At 37.6% G+C, this 17,186-nt stretch overlaps 1 pseudogene; it reads right to left on the bottom strand.

The window, feature by feature from the left end:
• Positions 1-1,790: 1,790 nt before the first annotated feature.
• On the bottom strand, positions 1,791-10,265 carry LOC149212983 (polygalacturonate 4-alpha-galacturonosyltransferase-like; annotated as a pseudogene).
• Positions 10,266-17,186: the final 6,921 nt, after the last annotated feature.

Genomic DNA, 17,186 nt, shown 5'->3' on the forward strand with positions numbered 1-17,186 from the left:
TTCCATCAATGGATCTAAGCCCACACTCTTCAAGGGAATCGCTGCTTTTGATTTTATGACCAAAGAGTCAAAACAGCCTGAAGGGAGGGTATTAGGGTTTGCAATAACCGGAGGAGGTAAGCTCAGGGGGGGCGTGTTATAGACATTGTTGTGCCTTACAGCTCTGAGCATGAAATGTCCATAAACCAAGGGATTAAAAGTCCCTAAACATGTTGTTCCGACCCCTAAAGGAACAAGGTCAACAGACTACAGCTTCTCCCAGAAGTTCTCCACCAGAAACTGCTCAGAATCAGTCAAATCAGGATCATTTCAGAGGCTACACTAGCTAGCTGCGTTGCATAGCACCCAAGTACACTGGCTAGGTGCATTGCAACGCACTTGAATGCACTACCAGGGTGCGTTGAGCGGGAAATGACAAATGGCAGTGCCATTCCGCGAGGTGGAAAGACAATGGAAGCTTCCAGAATCTTCTCCAATGACACTTGCCTCACTGAGTTCGACCAAGGATGAGTAAGAGGCTCTCAGTCTCCAAGTGGAAGCAAGAACTAACAGTGAGAAGGCACTAATCAAATCATGAGCTGACTCATCTTCCTTGCATACATCTATATATGGATCCCTCATCCAAGAGATCGAGAGGCTGGAATTTTGATATTGCAAAGAATTGCTGTTGGTATTGAGAGAGACAATTAGACTATTGGGTGATTTATGCTTTGTTGGAGGTGAGAAGGGACTTCTCTGCTGGGAGGTTGATGCTGGATCAGGACATCGGTTGTATCTCCTCCTGAACCTTTCTTGTTTTATCAATAAAACTATTTGAGTTTTCTCCTACATACTTGTGTTTCATTGATGATTGTTACATTGGTATGTTTAGCTTACATCTGATCCTGAGCTTTTTATGAACATAAACCTATGTCTTTGTGTAGTCTCTTTCATCTTTGATCTTGCAGGTATTGTGCAGCTGGGCAAGTGAAGGAGCAAGGGGTTGGAAGCTATCAAAGAGAAGAGGAACTGGGCCAAAGGAACTAGCGCAAGACAACGGTTAGTTCATCCTTTCCTTCTTTGTTTATAGTTCATAAAGAAGAATACACAAGTAGTTATATCTGTTTGTTTCTAAGGTACTGTCACACCTTAGTGGGATAGGGTCTTTCCGAATGGATACTTTTCCCGATAACAGGGCGCCAGATTATGGAGAGGGAGTGGATTGAATGCCGGTGAGGGAGGCGATATAGTAGTGAGAAGATCGAGAGTGCCAGGGGAGAGCGGGGCCCAATCGAGTCTCGAGGTTTCTAGAGAGAGAGATCCAAAGTGCAGCAGTGAGGCTGAGGTTCCCGGAAGCATGATAATTAGCGAAGAACCCGGGTAAGGAGAAGTAGAACTATTAATGTTAGGGTTAGGGCTACGACTACCAAATATGGTTTGTACCGCAAACGGATCCTGGGAATAACCAAGGGCCTCCTCTTTGATATCCATCTCTTTCATTAACAAAAATGCCACCAAAACCGCCAGGAAGATAGTTGACCATGCGCACAGTAAACGGATGTTGACAGGTCAAAATGGTAGGGTAACAGCTATCCCGGGTGCCCGACTTACTGAGTTTAATATTTGTTCTGTCTCTATGCAGGTGCAGGGATGCGTGCGCACCACCTGCCCTGCGGCCATGTCAGAGCCCATAACATTCATATCAATTATCGGTCATGACAAAGAGAATGAAAAGAAGAAAGATTGACACACACACTGCAACTTTAAAAGAAACAAATGATATGAACACCAAATAAAAATGGAAGCACTTACTATTCTTGGTTTAGAAGCAGCCAATGCGAAAATCCAGGGGGTAGTGTTCCAAGCTTCCACAACACTCTATCCTCACACTGACATACAATAAAAGAAAAAATTAGAAATCGAACAAAGAAAAACCCATTAAGTTTTCTAGCTAATTACTTCAGATTTACTTCAAATACTTTAAAGTAAGCATCACAGGAATTAACATAAATAAACCACACTACACACTTACCATGTTCCGCCACTTTTGATATATTCCAGTTATATCTTCTTTCTTCCATTCTTTGAGATCAAATACATTCATCCCATATGCCGAACCACAAGGATTAGGATCAAAGTGCCTCGCTATGTGTGGATTGGAAAAATTAAGGTATTTGTCAAATCAGCAAAAGCTTTCTCCACAAGTTTCCACTGAACCATTAACCTTTCCATGAAGATCTACTGACCACAAGGGCGTCAAATATTTCCGAACCACAATATCATCATCCCAGAAAAGGATCTTCTCCAGTTTGGGATAAACTTGTGGAAGATAGAAACGAAGATGATTTAGCATGGATAAATATTTTAGATTTATATATTTCAAATTGGAGGAACGTGACGAGAGTGTAATCGAGTGATCTGCCTTGAAATAATACTCTTTCATAGCTGCGGATTCAAGTTGGCAAAGCACAGGGTAATAGGAGGAATTGAGCCATTTAAAATCATCAACATTTTCTACATGTATCATAGCTTTCCTGGGGGGATTAAGTAAAAACCACATTTTTGTGGCCCCAAAATTTAACTTGTCAGTGACGAGATGAAATACATGTTTTTGAGAATCCTGCAAACACAAGTAAATCACCTACAATGAGATCCAAATATTAAATGTAAAATGCAGCAAAACTATTGGACTTCCAAACTTTAGAGTATTTTAAATTAATAACACTTCACCTTAGCATTCATGACAGTTGAATTCACAACCACAGATGCAGCCAATACATTGTCAGAAAATAATGCATAGTGATAAAGAGTTGGATCCTCCAACTTGTCCTTTTTAGGAAATTTCGCTTTTCAAGGGCAAGCAAGTGTCAATCGCATGGACAGACAATACAGGCCCTTAGGAATAGTCCTTACTACCAGTTGACTTAAAAATGTACTTTGGTTTTTCAAGGTCCTTACTTGCTCATCTGCAGACTAAAGCATGGCTCGCAACTTCTTTGTTACTGTCCCACAGTCATTAAATTGTTCTCTAGCCTTGGATAGGACATGACCCATAGCCTTGATCTTCTCAGGTGCACTGAAACATTCATATCAATTATCAGCCATGAAAATTAGAATGAAAAGAAAAAATATTAACACACAGACTACAACTTTAAAAGAAACAAAGGATATGAACACCAAATGCAAATGGAAGCACTTACTACTCTTGATTTAGAAGTAGCCAATGCAAAAACTATTACCTTTGAGGTAGATCAGAATCTGCATTAGCCTCACCCAATGTACGCTGACATTCTTTAATACGAAACATCAATTCATGGTATAAATCAAGATTATTCCTAGCCTGGGAAATGCTTGAATACACCCTAGCCATGATCAGTTGGTCTCGCATCAATCTAACAGTGGAGTCAGAATTCTCGTTCTCATTCTCCTGCCTCCAAATGTTGTATTTTCCCAGGACAACAAAATCTACCTCCTTGGAACGTTTAATTGTTGCGTTTTCAAGCTCAACTCGTTTTTCTTCATCTTGTTGAATCAGATCTGTTGACCTTTTCTCCCTCCTCTTTTGTCTCAATTGTTGTAAGCATTAAACTATTATAAATTAAAGTATACTATGCTAAAATATAAGAAATATAAAACTTTTCTATTGGAGAAGTAACATTCAAAAAGGATTTTGGAAAATAATATAACAATTCCCTTTTCCATGAGAACAAAAAGTAGCGATCTAGTGCAGCAAAGAATTTCACCCTCCGCAAAACTTTTGTTGGACATTCTTCAAGCTGCAAATGGTCTGCATTACAACAACCATTGTCCTGTGATTTTGACTAGACATTACCTTACAGTAGGCTACCAACATCATAGATCAGTTAATCAGGGAAAATCAAAACATACCATCAAGAGCATTCTCTTTGATGTCTCGATGTTCACTTCCTATGTCATCCTCTTGAAACGTTGTAAGAAGTTCTTCGTCATTGGAAGTTTTTTTCTGCACCTCGTCATTCATTTTACCCCCCTCAGGATTTTCCTTTCCTTCTTCATTGAAGATCACACCATCTTGTTGCGAATGTAACTTTTCTGAGCTGTCTCTAGAAGTCGTTTGCCTCTGCTTGATGTACACCGTTAGAAATAGAGAAGCACCCCTGCCAATGTCAGTTTTCACTTCCTGCTTAATACAACCCTACTCAACTACATAGATCATCATCACACAGGTTTCCTTACATGTTCAATAGAGAAAATAACCAAAATCTTCACCAATCGTACCTTTGATTTAGTAATATCCCTTTGGTTTACTTCGGAGGGATTTTCTAATACCCATGAGGAAGATAAATCATTCCGTCCAACAATATTTAAGTTTAGAGTTCCCGAGTCCTCTGTGTTCGCTGTTATGACATCAATCTCCTGCCTAGTAAATAAAATTTATTTTTAATTCTCTGCTCAATAGGGGAGAAATCAAATTTAAGATATCCAAATGCAGCAGGTTTCTTATACTTGCCTCCTTTGGGAAGAGAGAGTCAATGCTCTCTGTTGAACTCTGCTTTCTCTAGTCATCTGCTTGTTCCTGTGAACCCCACAGATAAATAGATAAGAGTGATTTTAAACATATGAAAGAGCTCCAGTATCCTCAATAATTCCTCTCTATTTCAATCCACTAAAGTCGATTAAATTGAATTTGGTTTGGCGATAGTGTCTCCCTCGGAATTCCTTCTCTGTTGCAGGTTTATATAAAATCATATCTGAAGCTATAAAGTTCCTAGCATCTAAGCTCATATATATAATATTATTCTTGAGCTCATTGGCATGCCTTCGGCCTTGTATTAGGGCTTTGTCTGTCTCACAAAGAAGTATAAAAGGCTACAAAAGGTGAAGTATCCTCGGCCCTTGGACATCAATCAAGAGGGTTTGAAAAATAGTTTTCATGGTTTTCCATTGGGTAGATGCTTATTGAAGGTAAAGGATCAACCTTTGTGCATCTCTGAGATTCTAGTATCAAAAGGAAAGGGGGTTCATGAAAAATAAAGATCATTTCAAGGATCTTGAAATCTGAAACACAATGTTCTAAAATCTCATTTAAATAGGTATGACTATTATTGGTGTCTAAGCCAAATGCATCTCAACATTTCTTCTCATATAAACTCATTGAGGCAATTAGGACACAAACGTGGGTTTAGCCTAGAGCCATCACTTTTTATATGTTTTTTACATCTTGGGTTTAAAAAACCTTTATATACTCTAACTAGTAATTTCTAGTATCCATGCTCTGTGCACGCTGCAAATTATTTTTCATAGCTGCCAAATTTGCATTCCATCCGTTAAAGCTAGGATAGAATTAGTCTTAGTCAAAGAAGTCTATTTTATTTGATGGATTCAAAATGAATTTAATTTATTATGGTTTTTCCTTTCCTTTAATTTACTCTGGTTTCAATAACCATCAAATCTTCCAAAGACAGAAATTCGATAATAGAACTGGACTCGGATAGAGACTTACTGCTGCAAGAAATGGATACAGTCGAAAGTTTTTTCCCAAGGCTTGGCGAGCCGACGGGCTCCATGAATTTTTTTTCCCTCTTCCCCAGATTTATCAACGGCCTTTGCTGCAACAGCCTCAGAGGGGTTTTTGTTACCTGTGCTAGGAAAAATGTATGATTTCGAAGGGGATGTCAAACAACCGAAGCTTTTTCATCAGTTACTCGAGTCCAAAATTTTTGGAATAGGTCTATCAACCTCTTTCACTGCCTTGGAGGACAAGGCGACAACCTATAGAGAGAGGGGCATTTTCTGGGTGACGGTGGAAAGGAAAAGCCCTGTTTGAGCCTTATGTGGGTCTGGGGTTCCATAGCGAAATCAAGGAGCCGCACAAGTTCCAGTTAGGTGTCTCGTTCCCTGCACAAAACCCCAACAATCCTTTGCCTATGTGAAACTAGAAGGGAAAAATATGATACTCGTAGCAAAACGTTGGTCTCCATTGCTGAAACCTCCTCAAGAATTCAAAAATTCATGGTTTGAACAAAATTGCTGAAACCTTCTCCAAAATTCAAAAATCCAGTGTATGAACAAAATTGCGTCGCCCATTGTTCTTCTTCCATTCTTGAAATCTCCTCGAGGGTGCTCCTTGAGGGTTTGAACAAAAAAGGCATCGCCCACCTCGAAATTTTATTTGGTGACTGGTACGCGGGAGACAAGATGTCTTAAATAAAGTTATTAAATTGCCACAGTATGTTTGAACAAGCTCTTATGAGAAAAAAAAATATATCTTCTAATGCCTCTCAATGTCTTCCATGGGGAATTTTGATTATGATAAATTTAATAAATAAAATGAAATTTTAAGATGAATTCATGAAGTAGTGATTCAATGGAACGAAATCATTTTTAAATGCTTTGGAAACTTTTTTTCACAATGTTTTCATATATATTTTTTTTTCTAGACAGTTTCACCTTTTTCAAAGGTGGAAGAGGTGATAGTCTCTTGTAGTAGTGATTCAATAAAATGGAATCATTCTTAAATTTTTGGAAACCATTTTCCATGATGTTTTTAGACATTTACCCTTTTTCTAAAAAGTTTCACCACTTTCAAAGGGGCAAGAGGCTACAGTCTCTTGTTGCTCTTTCACAAAAGGTGTCATGTCACTCCTTGTCAAAGGGACTAGAGTGACACGCTTCAAAATGTCACATTCTGCCATGGTTTGAGTAAGCCAGTGAAGTGGAAGGGTCTCTAAGCTTGTTTAGGTGTACAATTAAAAATGAACATTTCACTGTCATTCTCATCTTCAAATAAAATCTCATGGAAGAGCTCAGTCTTCTCCTTTTATCAATCTGATAAATAGTTTACATATGGAATAGGGTATATCTTGGCTACAAACACGGGCTATAACGTTTGGGGCGGCATGGGACAACAATAAAAAGGTTTGTTGACAAATGTAGATCATCCCAATCTCCCCCCAAGAATAGGCCTCGGCACAAAATGGCTACATGAATCTTCAAAGGAAATTTAGGATGAATATTGTGCTCGCAAGCTGAAGTTTCATGAACAAGAGATGGGAAAGGATACTGTTGGGACGTTTAAGAAGAATTTAAAGCAAGATACATAAGCTCAGAAACCCCAAGGAGAAACCCAAGATAAACATATGAGCTCTAACCCTCGTCCTGAGTCATCCAATGCTACTTCTTAACAAAAATTCTATTATTGGTGTTGGTGGATAAATAAAAAAAGGAGAGGGATGCTAATGATAGGGAAGGGAGAGTGAAGATGAGATAGATGAGATTGACATTTCCCCTAGACAACACCATTTCCCCTATTCCCCAAAGTCTGTTTCCTCTTCTTAATGAAAGGCATATTACATTTAGTATATAAATAATTATAAGCCATGCATTTTGACGCCCTTGTACATTCTTTTTTATTAATGAAAAATCTTCAGCTTACAAAAAAAAATAACACACTATACTCACACACAATGCAATAAGCAAGCCCCCATCGATGTTATGCACTACTTTAAATGGGTTTAATAGCCTTGGACGACTCTAACGATCATGTTTGAATGTATGATGTTAACTAATTTAACCAACAAAACATGCCTTCGATAATGGTAACTAGACTTACACTCCATTTACTGCATTAAACAATCAAGTGAGGCTTTAATAATTGTAACCAAACATACAAGTCGTTGAACAAGTTAACCAACCTAACACAACTTTAATAGTGATAACCAAAATGTACATGTTACTAATCAATTGACCATTGTGTCATGCCTCTAACATGTGCAATTGAACATAAATGTTGTTGATGGGGTTGACCTATCTAACATATCTCCCACAATTGTAGTCAAACATGCATGTTGATTTGGTTAATCTCCTAGATAATGTTAATCAAAAATACATATTAATATCCAACCTAACATGTCACTAATAGTGACAATGGAATGTGCATGTCAATGCCTAAGCTAATTGACCTTATATGTTGTTCATTGAGATGATTAACACATAGCTCACTAAGCTAACCAAGTTGAAAAACCATTGGTTTTGTCATTGAACTAACATGCCTTTAATAGACACAAGTAAATGTACATGATGTTACACCAGTAAACTTTCATGACATGCCTTTAACAATAGTAAGAAAGTGTGCAAGTTTCGGATTGGGAAAACCAAACTATTATACCTATGATAATCATAATTGACCATACATGTTTGTTGTGATCAACTCTTCAAGTTTTCCCTTGATTCTATACAAAATTAAGCATTCCATGCAACTCTCAAAGTAACTTTGATACATATACAAATTAAGTTTGTATTTACATGTTTGACTTGCGTTAAAGTGTTTCCTCTTTAAAGGTCACAGGATTCGATCCAATGGAAATTAAGGTATGTACACATCCATAGATTAAATAGTTAAAACATTGAATGGAGGGCATCCCTTGTCTCAGAAACAAGGGGGTCTCATATGTCAACTTGGCAGCTACCTACATTATAACTTAATATTAAATAATATTCTTATTTTTTCATTTAATATGAATGCTTCTAATATTTAATATATTGTTAAGGAAATTACCCCTTGACTAATTAGTGAAGTATTTAATATTGGATGAGAGAGTTGTAAGGCTGAAATTTTGGCTACCACGGGTTAAGTTTTGGTGTTTGTATTATGTCAATGCAAAATTAGATTTCACACCTCTCTAGGAATCAATCAAGATCATTTACATGTACCAATCAAAGGCATTCAATAGATGGTTAAAGAAGTGGGTTGGAGGAGTTCACTGTCATATCCATCCAAGGGTTTCCAAACTAGAGAAACAAGGGTATGTGTTTGATTTATGGGCTAACGTTTGAAAGATTGCTACAAGGAGAGGAGTTGGTGGGAGTCCTTATTATGAAAAGGCCCTGCACCTCTTCGTTTATTTCTTAAGGTAGGCTTGAAATAAGTGATTATAGATATATGATACATATAATATGCAAACCACTCACAACACAACAATATTGAATATTTGCATGAGACATAACTTAATTTATTTTCAATATATTTTTGCTTTAAAAAAGGCAAGATATGCTACCATGATGTAATACAATGATTCACCAATATTGGGTACCGAACAAATGACTTGGACCACAGATGTTATGTATGATGACAATCATCCACTATAAGCTATGATTATTAGCCACTCTGACACCCCTCATTTATGGTCACTCATTGAACATGCTCATGAAATTTGAGATCATTGGACATGGTTAACATGCTTTGGTTAACACAATCTAGTATCGTGTGAGGGCCTTCCCTACAATGCAAGCTTTCTAACACCCTTTACAACAACATTGTTCACAAAAAGCATTTGACATTGATTCATAATTTTTCCTTTGTATATGAGAATGAAACTAAATGTTACTTCTCCCTTATCCAAGCTAATGCTCTTGATTACAAATTGAACAATGTATCATGACATTGCCTTTCTCTCTTTGTGTGAACTTGCTCAATTAGCATCTAGATACCTGGTGAGACAAAACTCAATGTATGTATTATATTTGGTATTGTGTCAATTATTCAATTTTTATGTCCTAATATTGTGTTAATGGCCTTCCAATGCATGGTTAGTCTTGAATTCAAATTTTGACATGGAAAATCCCAATTTTACAATTTTGGCAATCAGAGGCACAATGTTGAGACAATATGTATCCATCTTGGTGGACAATTGGGCAATTTTGTTTTTATTGATGCACAATTGGTGGAGTGTATAGGCATTCATATATTGATATATATCCTTAACAACGTGGGCGAGAGAGGATTCCCATGCTTCACCTCAATTGTCTTCTTGATTGTTGGTTCGATATGTTGAGGATATGGTTGATGGGACAAATGTTGAGGATATGGTCGATGGTTTGATATTGAAGTCAAAATCCTTCCTTGACCCTTTAGCCAAAGAGGTTTCTCCTAAAGTATCTCCAATAATATCCTATGAAGATTCATAACATTTAACCTGGAATTATCGCCCACCATGATCATCTAATAATTAATTGAAATAGCACTAAACCCCAATTTAGGGATTGGGTGAATAATATGGTGGGACTATGCTAGTGGGAACTCTAAATAAATGACTTGAAAACCCCTTGATTTTCTACCTTGATGTCATTCACCTCCCAAATCTCTTGTTGGATATGCAAGTCCTAGAAAACATGACAAGGAAGTTGAGAGGGAGTTGCCAAGGACATTAGGTTGTCCTAGAACATCATAAAGTGCATCCACATGGATGAACATGGGATGGGAATTAAGGTCATAACATATACTAGAGTGTTAGACAAATAGTGTGCATCAAAATATTTTTGGAGTGTCCCAAAGGGAAATATACAATTCTTATCTCCTCTAAAATAAAATATACATTTATTGTGGTGATAGTAACCACAAGATTCTTAGAACTAGTGGTATAGTGTTTGGTCATGACTGAATATGTGGAAAAAAAATCTAAAGCTTTCGATTCACTGGCATAAAATAGTTCATGGGGCCAAATCAAAATTTCAAGGGACATGTCAAGGATCTCTGGTAAAATGGGGTTAGTAGCCAAAGGATACCATTCAAATAATTTAAGGAGAGTAGGGAATATTTATAGGGGGCCAACTCAAGAAACCATAAGCAAGAAAAGGGGGAAAGTATCTAACAAATATGGTTAGAGTAGGCATCAAAATCCCCATCCTTGAATGAAATGGTGGTTTACACAAGGCTCATGTGAGAATATGGGATGGAGGGTAGATTGGCATGGTGAGAAAATGAGAGAAAGATTTTATCTACTAAAGGAATATGGGATGGAGGTTATGTCTAAGTTCAGGGAGGCCTTTAGCTTTTTTGACAAGGACAGAGGTGGATGTATCACAACAAAGGAGCTTGGGATAGTAATGCATTCTTTGGGTCGAACCCCCAATGTATATTGGAAGTGGTCCAAATGTTTTATATTAAATAATCTAGTGCCAAATACAATAAACCACAAAAGAGTAGTTCTAATCTGCCTGTAAATGGAACATATTAAATACACCATTCCAAATTGATTTTACTAAGGAGAATCAAAGAAATAGATGATGTTGGTCATCCATCACCTCCATATAGAGTAAACAACAACTAGGCCCACTCTATCCTTTACGACACAAATTGTCCCATGCCAAGATGAAGCCGGAAAGATACATTTACTGATATTCTTAAGCAGAGCGAAAATATGAAGTCCATATACAGAGATGCTCTAAAGGACTGCTCGAACTAGAGTCAACTTGCATCGTAGGGAGAGCCTCTTGTGTGCCCATGATAAAAGTATATAGTGAATTTTCTCTATAATTCAGCACCAATCCTTAATTCCATAACAATTAGGTTGGAGCATAAATCTAAGATATTTAAAATCTGCATCCAATGCAGTGGAGATAACACCAAAAATATGATAAATCTCCAGTAGCAAAGCATCATCTGGGTAAGAATAAATCATATGAGATTTAATATTATTCATAAGGAGTCCAAAGACTGATCAAAAGAGGTCAATCTACCAAATAGTAACACATCATCGACAAAAATAAAAGGAGTAACTGTGACTTGTCTACCTACACACATGCATCCAAAATTACATTTAATCCATCTACCTCCACACCTGCAACCAAAATTACCACCCTTGTGAATTTTGTGACTAATTCTTCGAAAATCCAATCTTTTATCCTCAACATCTTCTTTTTGGAAAAGTTTTCATAGATATTTTGAAGTAGGCATATTGTCTACTAACGAATATTCTGTAATTTGCCTCCACCATCCTCTTAGAAATTATGGTGTAGAGTTGCAACTACTCATGAATTTTTAATCAAAATCATAAGACACTAGCCTACTCTACTTCTCTCTGGAAGTTAATTCACAGTTTAGAACCAAAATTTCATACATGCAATAAGAAATAACACACATGCACACAAAATTTTTCCTAAGGAAAACAATATGCTAAAAACCCCAATGTCTGTTTGCACTCATATGATCAATAGAAATGTATTGCAATTTATTTTCTCAACTGAGCACAACCTACAAGTGAATAACCTGTCTCTCTGCTCACTGAGAAGCTCTAAGCCAGACTTAGTAAATTTCTACCTCTGCTTGAGCAGATATTTCCTTGCACAATTCCTTGAGAAATTAGGCCCCTATTATTTAGGAATTTTTACAAATTGGATTGCGAAATTCCCAAGGTTGATCATCTAACTGTATGTAACACCTGCACACTCAAGGCTAGTCTACAATTGATGTTACACTGCCTTGGAATCTCCACCACATCTGGGAACTCTAATTCTCCATGAATTAGCTATTTTGGGTTGATTGATTAGTTAACTGGATGATCACTGAGTTTGAAAGAAGTCCCACTACACAATTGGCCTTCCACTAGTTCCTCAACCAGTTGGAACTAGTTTAACTGAAAATAACTTGAGATAACTGACTTTGACTGCTACAAATTAAAAATCATACATGCTTAACTGAACTATAACTCCTCCAACTCTAATTTACTGTGTAAACTAGGTGACACATGCCATGTCACACAAGTTAACTGCATCCCAGCTGTCTGTTGATGTGGAAATTCATTTTTTCTTAATTTAATCAAGGAAAAATAAAATTGAGAATTTCTGCAAGAAAGAGATTATCAACCACCCCTATCCTGCAGCTAAGGAATTCGAACTTCCCTCTTGACAAAGATTTTTTCAAAATGTTAACATCTTACTCCTCTATCGGAATGGAGTGTGGCAACATCATCTGCCTCTAGGCACAATCTCGTAAATGGTGATATTGGATATCTATATGCTTGGATTGATCATGAAATATAATATTCTTAGAGAGATTGATGCAACTCTAATTATCACAATTGGATCCATCATCTGACCAAATAGTCCAGCAAGTATCTTTCTCATCCATATCGCCTCACATGTTTCTTGACTTGCAGCCATGTATTATGCTTCTGTCTAGCTGAGCACCACAGATATTTGCTTTTTGTTGTACCAAGAAACAACTACAAACCCAACACTAAAAATTACACTTGATGTACTCTTTCGTTCTAATGGACTTCGTGCCCAACCTGCATCTGTGAAGCTGCACAACTTCACTCCCTCTGCTCGTGTATACCATAGCCTAAACTGGGTAGTGCTTGTGAGGTACCGTAAAACATGCTTAGTTGCCTTCCAAAATAGTTTGGTTGACCTAACCATAGCGTGTCTTATCTTGTCGACTGCACATCACATGTCTGATGATGTGTTCAAAAGATACATGAGTGGACCCACTAGCTGTCAATAAGTGGTAGCATCCACTTCACCTAAAGTGGCATCCTCCTTCCTCTAGTTGTTTGTTAGAGGTGTTTCCATGGGTTTACAACTCTCCATGCAGAATCTCTGTAGTATCTCATTTTCATACTTGCCTTGAAAGACAAATAATTACCAATCACCTTGTCATACTTCCAACCCGAGAAAGTAGTGCAAGAGACCCATGTCCTTCATTTAAAATTCCCTTGCAAGGTCCTTCTTGCAAGATATGATCAACATCTCATCACTAGTTAAAATAAAATTATCAACATATAAGACAATAATAAGAAATTTACCTTCTATCCATATGTGATGAGGTTTACATCTGGTTCACTTATGGTGAAGTCCAAACCGATGAGATAACTATTGATCTTGGTGTACCAAGCACGAGGTGCTTGCTTGAGATCATACAGTGCTCAATTGAGTTTGCACACATAAGACTCTTGATCAAATGTCTCAAAACCTTTTTGTTACTCTATGTACACCTCCTCCTTAATAACCCCATTCAGAAATGTTGTTTATACACTCATCTGGTGCATATCCCACCCCATCTATGTAGCGAGATGAAGAATTGATCTAATGGATGAGCACCTTACTACAAGAGAAAATGTCTCCTCCTAGTCAATTCCCTCAACTTGAGAGTACCCCTTAGCCACAAATTTTGCCTTATACTTCCATATTCTTCTATTTGTTGCTTGCTTCACCTTGAAGACCCATCTCAAACCCACTATTGATTTATATGTTGTTCATGGGAACTTTTCCGAAACACAGTTCTTTGCAATGGATTCATATTCCTCCACCATTGCATTAACCCATACAGGTTTCTCTATTTCTTCCTCAAAATAGGATGGCTCAATCTCTATAAGCTCAGTCATAAGCGCCATGTCACCAGTGTACCTCTCGGGTGACCTCCTTTGCTTACGCAAATTTGAAGGATATCCCACATTCTCCCTCGCATCCTGCACAAGTCTATCAACTTCCTTAGTTCTTTTTATGCCTTCTCTGGAGGTTTTGCTTTAGTGAATGTCTCCACTCTCTGCTCCACAGATTGTGGTTGCTCTACAACTTCTTGAGGTTCCTCTTTTTGAGCTAAAATCTCATCTTTTGGTGGCATATAAAACTCCCTCTCAAGAGAGCACCACATAGATTTCTCCTCATCAAAATTTACATCCCTTCACATAACTATCATTATGAGTGATGGAAAGTACACATGTTAGTTGTGGGGAGTTTTTGTGTAATCCACAAATACCTCCAATTTTGCTGTTGATTAAAGCTTCTTCCTTGATTCTTTGGAGACATGGCAGTAAACAAAGGCTCCAAAAATCTTGAAATGCGACACATCCGGCTTTCTTCCTGAGAAAGCCTCCTCCGGTGTAATATCATGCCAAGAATCTGATGAGAACTTCAGTTCTGCAAACAAACTGTTGTATTGCATGCCTCAACTCACAAATGAAATGGTAGGGCTTGGTCATGCAACATCACCCTTGTTGCTCCCAAAATGCTATTGATATTTCTCTCAACCACCCCAGAGAGCCTTCACCTTTTTGTTGGTTTCTTTCTCAAACAGTGCCTTGAATTCTATGAACTTGGAGAATGTCCCATCTTTCTTCCGCATGGAGAGATCCAACACTTATGTGAGAAGTCATCAATAAAAAGGACAAAATATTTTTGTCGGGGAGTGGAGGCTAGAAAGAAAGGTCCACAGACGTCAAAGTGGATCCTTTCTTGGACTACATGCGCTTTGTTGTCCCAATCATGAAATTTGGATTTTATATACTTCCCCAAGGTACATCCTTTGCATACATCCTACTGCTCAAGTGCTCCTTTAGGGAGGCTAGTGGATATTTGTTGTATACTATTCGAGGTGCCATGATGCAAATGGCCAAGGCTTATGTGCTAAATTTCACCTACATCATGGCCCTTCACTTTCTCTTCCTTAGTTTTTAATGTAACACAATCTTCCACATCTAACTTATATAGATTCTTCACACAAACCTCGATCTTCTTCACCTATCTCGTGGCTATGTGTCTCAGGAATGTTTTTCCTTTGTTGAAGATCACGTCATAACCATGGTCTTCCAAAGCTACAACAGAGATGAGATTTTTCTTTAGGCCTACAACAAACATGACATCCTTGAGCCTGAGAGGGGAGCCTGACTCCCTCTGAAAGTTAACTGTACCAATATTGGTCATGTTGTACCTTCCGTCGTCCCCTAGCTTTATGTACATATGGAGATCTTTCTCCTCCAAGTGACTGAAAAGAATCTACACCCTGTCATGTGGAACAATGCACCTGAGTCCTTGTACCACATGCTCCCCATCACTATGTTGGACATGCATGCGATAAGGGTAAAGTCAAGGTCGAACTATGAATCCAAGGCTTCACCCACTGCTCCTCCTAAGGTCTTCTCACTTACCTCTTTCTGTAGGCACTTCGTGGCATAATGCTCATATTCGTGAAAATGGAAGGATTTAATTTTTGATAAATATTTCTTCTTTCTCCCTTGGTTGGATTCTGGTTTGGTTTGAGATTTCTTCCCCTTTTCCATTCTTTCCCTTTCCAACCAATGCAAATTTTTCTTCATCGTTGCCCTTGGATGAGGTCCCATCTCTAGTATTCTGCCTTATTTCGTGTTGAACAAATCATACCATAAGTGTTCCCAATTCGGTAGTTTCTCCCTCCCGTTCACTTAATCTTGATAGGTATGCCAACTCTTAGGAAGGCCCAGAAGGGATATTCTTACCAAGTCATCCTTTGAAAGAGTAACACCAACTCCTGCAAGCTCATCATGAACTTGTGTGAACCTCCTCAGATAGTGCAGGGTAAATTCATTCTTCTACATCTTGATATTTCGAAGTTTATCCCTGAGCACCAACTTTTTGTGGTCAATACTATTATAGAACAGATTTGTGAGTGCCTACCACATTCCATAAGGATTTTATTTCCCATGGAGATTGCTGAAAATGTGGTCTCGTACTCCCTCCAATATTATTATCCACACCTTGGCTACAACTTTCTTCGACTGAGAAAGGTTTTGTGCATCAGATTCTGTTGGTTTTGTAACATCTCTCTTGATGTATTCTGGCAATGTAGAAATTTCAGCTGTAGAACAAACCGATATATGCAATGTTCTAAATCATAATACTTATTCTACTTCTACAAAACATTAAGTGGAAGCATAATCGAATTCATGAGCAACATCAAGTAGAAACATGCATAACTGATCAAGAGAAATAATCACACATAACACAAGATATATCCAGGGGAAAGCACCAGCATAAAACCCCAACCATGTATTATCAATCAAGTGTAGATCCTCAACAACATAGAAAAAGAATTAGCTCAATAGCTATCCTACTCTCTCTGTATTCAGAAGATCCTGATGATCTTTAATCTGAAGATGCAAATCATGGACTACCTAGGCCTCATTATATAGGCCACAAGTCCTCCAATCTCCTATAATATGTATTTCTCTTGAAATAGATCCTTCTCCATGCAATGAATACTTACTAGAAATATCCAAGCATCTGATAGTACATTGTCCCTCATTTGATCTCAACTAGATCTCTGACAAAACTGACATGCAACAGTTATCCATGAGTGAATCCTCAATTATCTAAAATAATAGTTGTCACATGCATGCAAGCATTAACAAACCATATTTTATTATTTTAACAACTTGTTAAAATAATCTAACTGGACTTGACTAGTTAGAACTAAGTCAACTGATTTTGTCATTATAGAACTCATACTTATTCCCTCAATCAGTGGAGGAAATTAAGGATAAATTCCTCAATCAGTGGGACAACTCATGTGCATGCTCACAAAGACTTCAAATTCGAATTTCCTTAACTAATTAACTCAACTAAATTAATTAATTAATATTTCCAACTGCTGTTAAGACCAAAATTAATTTTACTTCCTATAGATAGACTAGGGA

Source organism: Pinus tabuliformis, chromosome 1_1 (genome assembly GCF_031772625.1).
Source record: "Pinus tabuliformis cultivar Carrire ecotype Pingquan chromosome 1_1, CPIR1, whole genome shotgun sequence".
Lineage (NCBI taxonomy): Eukaryota > Viridiplantae > Streptophyta > Pinopsida > Pinales > Pinaceae > Pinus > Pinus tabuliformis.